Here is a 4,799-nt window from a genome sequence, read left to right on the forward strand (position 1 = left end):
GTGGTTAGCCACTTGATTTTCTGACCCTTTCCTGTCTTTGATCTCAATATCAAACTCCTGAAGAAGCAGCACCCATCTGATTAATCTTGGTTTAGAATTCTATTTGGTTAGAAGGTACTTCAAAGCCGCATGATCAGTATAAACAATAACCTTAGAACCAATTAAATAGGACCTAAACTTATCAATAGCATACACAATAGCTAACAATTCTTTTTCTGTAGTTGTGTAATTCTTTTGAGCATCATTTAACACACGACTAGCATAGTAAATGATATGCATAAGCTTGTCGTGCCTCTGTCCTAAAACAGCTCCTATAGCATAATCACTAGCATCACACATTAATTCAAATGGCAAATCCCAGTCAGGCGGGAGCTATGATGGGAGCAGATGTAAGGTTTGCTTTCAGAGTTTCAAAAGCATGTAGACATTCAGCATCAAATACAAAAGGTACATAAGCAACCAATAGGTTACTCAATGGTTTAGCAATTTTAAAAAAATCTTTTATAAATCTTCTATGAAATCCTGCATGACCCAAGAAACTCCTGACTGCCTTAACATTAGTTGGTGGTGGTAATTTTTCAATTACCTCCACCTTGGCTCTATCAACCTCAATCCCTGATGAGCGGATAATTTATACACTTTTTGGCATTGTTTTTACATAGTTTTCAGTATAATTTAGTTAGTTTTTAGTATATTTTTATTAGTTTTTAAATAAAAAACACATTTCTGGACTTTACTATGAGTTTGTGTGTTTTTCTGTGATTTCAGGTATTTTCTGGCCGAAATTGAGGGACTTGAGCAAAAATCAGATTCAGAGGTTGAAGAAGGACTACAGATGCTGCTGGATTCTGACCTCCCTGCACTCAAAGTGAATTTTCTGGAGCTACAGAACTCCAAACGGCGCGCTCTTAATTGCGTTGGAAAGTAAACATCCATGTTGCATTCTGGAGTTAAACGCCAGAAACAGGTTATAAACTGGCGTTCAACTCCAAGAAAGACCTCTTCACGTGTAAATCTCAATGCTCAGCCTAAGAACACACCAAGTAGGCCCCAGAAGTAGATTTCTGCATCATTTACTCATTTCTGTAAACCCTAGTAACTAGTCTGATATAAATAGGATCTTTTACTATTGTATTAGACATCTTTGATCAGTTTTATGCTATCTTAGACCTCTATGGGGCTGGGCACCCGGCCATGCCTGGACCTTGCTTTTATGTATTTTCAACGGTAAAGTTTCTACACACCATAGATTAAGGTGTGGAGCTCTACTGTTCCTCATGAATTAATACAAAGTACTATCGTTTTTCTATTCAATTCAAGCTTAATCCGATTCTAAGATATTCATTCACACTTCAATATGAATGTGACGATCGTGACAGTCATCATCATTCCCAACCTATAAACGCGTGCCTGATAACCACCTCCGTTCTACCTTAGATTGAATGAATATCTCTGGGATTCCTTAATCAGAGTCTTCCTGGTATAAGTTAGAATCCATGGACGGCCATTCTTGAGATCCAGAAAGTCTAAACCTTGTCTGTGGTATTCTGAGTAGGATCTGGGAAGGGATGGCTGCGACGAGCTTCAAACTCGCGAGTGTTGGGCGTAGTGACAGACGCAAAAGGATCAATGGATCCTATTCCAGTATGATCGAGAACCGACAGATGATTAGCCATGTAGTGACAGGGCATTGGACCATTTTCACTGAGAGGACAGGATGTAGCCATTGACAACGGTGACGCCTAACATACAGCTTGCCATAGAAAGGAGTATGAATGATTGGATTATGACAATAGAAAAGCAGAGGTTCAGGAGGAACAAGCATCTTCATACGCTTATCTGAAACCCTCACCAATGAATTACATAAGTATCTCTATCTTTAATTTACGTTTTATTTATATTTTAATTATATTTTAATTATCAAATATCCATAACCATATGAATCTACCTGACTGAGATTTGCAAGACGACCATAGCTTGCTTCAAGCCGACAATCTCCGTAGGATCGACCCTTACTCACGTAAGGTTTATTACTTGGACGACCCAGTGCACTTGCTGGTTAGTTGTGCGAAGTTGTGACAAAGAACTAAGATTATGAACGTGCGTATTAAGTTTTTAGCGCTGTTACCAAGGAATGAAACGTCACGATTTCTGCGCACCAAGTTTTTAGCGCCGTTGCCGGGGATTGTTCGAGTTTGGACAACTGACGGTTCATCTTGTTGCTCAGATTAGGTAATTTTATTTTATTTTTAAGCTCTTTTATTTCTTATTTTCGAAAAATACAAAAAAAAATTTCTTTTTCATTTTTCCCAAAATAATTTTCGAAAATCCAAAAAAATTATAAAATCATAAAATCAAAAATAATTTTTGTGTTTCTTGTTTGAGTCATTGAGTCAAATTTTAAGTTTGGTGTCAATTGCATGTTTTTAAAATTTGTGCATTTTTCGAAAATTCATTATGCATTCTTCATGATCTTCAAGTTGTTCTTGATGAATCCTCTTGTTTGATCTTCATATTTTCTTATTTTGTGTCTTTTCTTATTTTTCATATGCATTCTTGAATTATTAGTGTCTAAAGAATAAAAATTTTTAAGTTTGGTGTCTTGCATGTTTTTTTTTCTTAAAAATTTTCAAAAATATACTCTTGATGCTTATCTTGACATTCAAAGTTATCTTGGTGTTCATCTTGACATTCAAAGTGTTCTTGCATGCATCATATGTTTTGATCTTGAATTTTTATGTTTTGAATCATTTTTATGTTTTTCTCTTCCCTCATTCAAATTCAAAAATCAAAAAATATATCTTTCCCCTTTTCTCTCATAAATTTTTGAAAATTTGAGTTGACTTTTTTCAAAACTTTTTAAAATTTAGTTATTTCTTATGAGTCAAATCAAATTTTCAATTTAAAAATTCTATCTTTTTCAAATATTTTTCAAAAATCAAATCTTTTTCATTTTTCTTTTATGATTTTCGAAAATTTCAAATTGATTTTCAAAATCTTTTTCTTATTTTTATTTCATATTTTCGAAATCAATGCTAACAATTAATGTGATTGATTCAAAATTTTTAAGTTTGTTACTTGCTTAGTAAGAAAGGTGCAATCTTTAAACTCTAGAATAATACCTTTTTAGTTTCTTGTTAGTCAAGTAATCAACTTTGATTTCAAAAATCAAATGTTTTTAAATTTCTTTTTCAAATCTTTTTCAAAATAAATGTCAATCACATCTTTTTCAAAATCAATTTCAAAATCTTTTTCAACTTCTTTTCTAACTTCTTATCTTTTTAAAAATTGATTTTCAAATCTTTTTCAATTAACTACTTGACTTTTTGTTTGATTTTAAAAGTTTACTATTTCAATCATATCTTTTTCAAAACTACCTAACTAATTCTATCTCTAATTTTCGAAAATCCCTTCCCTCTTTTTCAAAATTCCTTTTTAATTAACTATTTGTTTTAAATTTTAATTTGATTTAATTTGATTTTTCTTTTTTTTATTTTCGAATTTTAACTTTAATTTTGAATTAAAAACAAAAATACTTTTATTTTAATTTATTTAATTTTCAAATTTCTCTTCTCCTCATCTCTTTCTAATTATTTATTCATCTACTAACACCCCTCTTTCACCCAAGAATTCGAACTCATTCCTCTCCCTTGTGTTTGGATTCTTATCTTTTCCTTCCTCCATTATTTTCTCCTTATACTTACATAAGGAATCTCTATACTGTGACATAGAGGATTCCTCTTCTTTTCTGTTTTCTTCTTTTTCATATGGATTCCTCTTCTTTTCTGTTTTCTTCTTTTTCATATGAGCAGGAACAAGAATAAGAACAGTCTTGTTGAAGCTGACCCTGAACCTGAAAGGACTCTGAAGAGGAAGCTAAGGGAAGCTAAAGCACAACTCTCTGGAGAAAATCTGACAGAAATTTTCAAAAAAGAAGGAGACATGGCCCAAAATAATAACAATGCAAGGAAGATGCTTGGTGACTTTACTGCACCTAATTCCAATTTACATGGAAGAAGCATCTCAATCCCTACCATTGGAGCAAACAATTTTGAGCTGAAACCTCAATTAGTTTCTCTGATGCAACAGAATTGCAAGTTTTATGGACTTCCATCCGAAGATCCCTTTCAGTTCTTAACTGAATTCTTGTAGATTTGTGATACTGTTAAGACTAATGGGGTTGATCTCGAGGTCTACAGGCTTATGCTTTACCCATTTGCTGTAAGAGACAGAGCTAGAATATGGTTGGACTCTCAACCTAAGGATAGCCTGAACTCTTGGGATAAGCTGGTCACGACTTTCTTAGCCAAGTTCTTTCCTCCTCAAAAGCTTAGCAAGCTTAGAGTGGATGTTCAAACCTTCAGACAAAAGGAAGGTGAATCCCTCTATGAAGCTTGGGAGAGATACAAGGAACTGACCAAAAAGTGTTCTTCTGACATGCTTTCAGAATGGACCATCCTGGATATATTCTATGATGGTCTGTCTGAATTATCAAAGATGTCATTGGACCATTCTGCAGGTGAATCCATTCACCTAAAGAAAACGCCTGCAGAAGCTCAAGAACTCATAGACATGGTTGTAAATAACCAGTTCATGTACACTTCTGAAAGGAATCCTGTGAGTAATGGGATGCCTCAGAGGAAGGGAGTTCTTGAAATTGATACTCTGAATGCCATCTTGGCTCAGAATAAAATATTGACTCAGCAAGTCAATATGATCTCTCAGAGTCTGAATGGATTGAAGGAATCATCCAACAGTACTAAAGAGGCATCTTCTGAAGAAGAAGCTTATGATCCTGA

The 4,799-nt window shown here is 33.9% G+C and overlaps 1 non-coding gene across 1 annotated transcript; it reads right to left on the minus strand.

Annotated features, from left to right (window-relative positions):
- Positions 1 to 4,335: 4,335 nt before the first annotated feature.
- On the minus strand, positions 4,336 to 4,443 carry LOC148555329 (small nucleolar RNA R71). Its single transcript, XR_015887246.1, has one exon. It is a non-coding gene; the product is annotated as a small nucleolar RNA R71 (small nucleolar RNA).
- Positions 4,444 to 4,799: the final 356 nt, after the last annotated feature.

Source organism: Arachis ipaensis, chromosome B6 (assembly GCF_059453495.1).
Source record: "Arachis ipaensis isolate K30076 ecotype BB chromosome B6, ASM5945349v1, whole genome shotgun sequence".
NCBI lineage: Eukaryota > Viridiplantae > Streptophyta > Magnoliopsida > Fabales > Fabaceae > Arachis > Arachis ipaensis.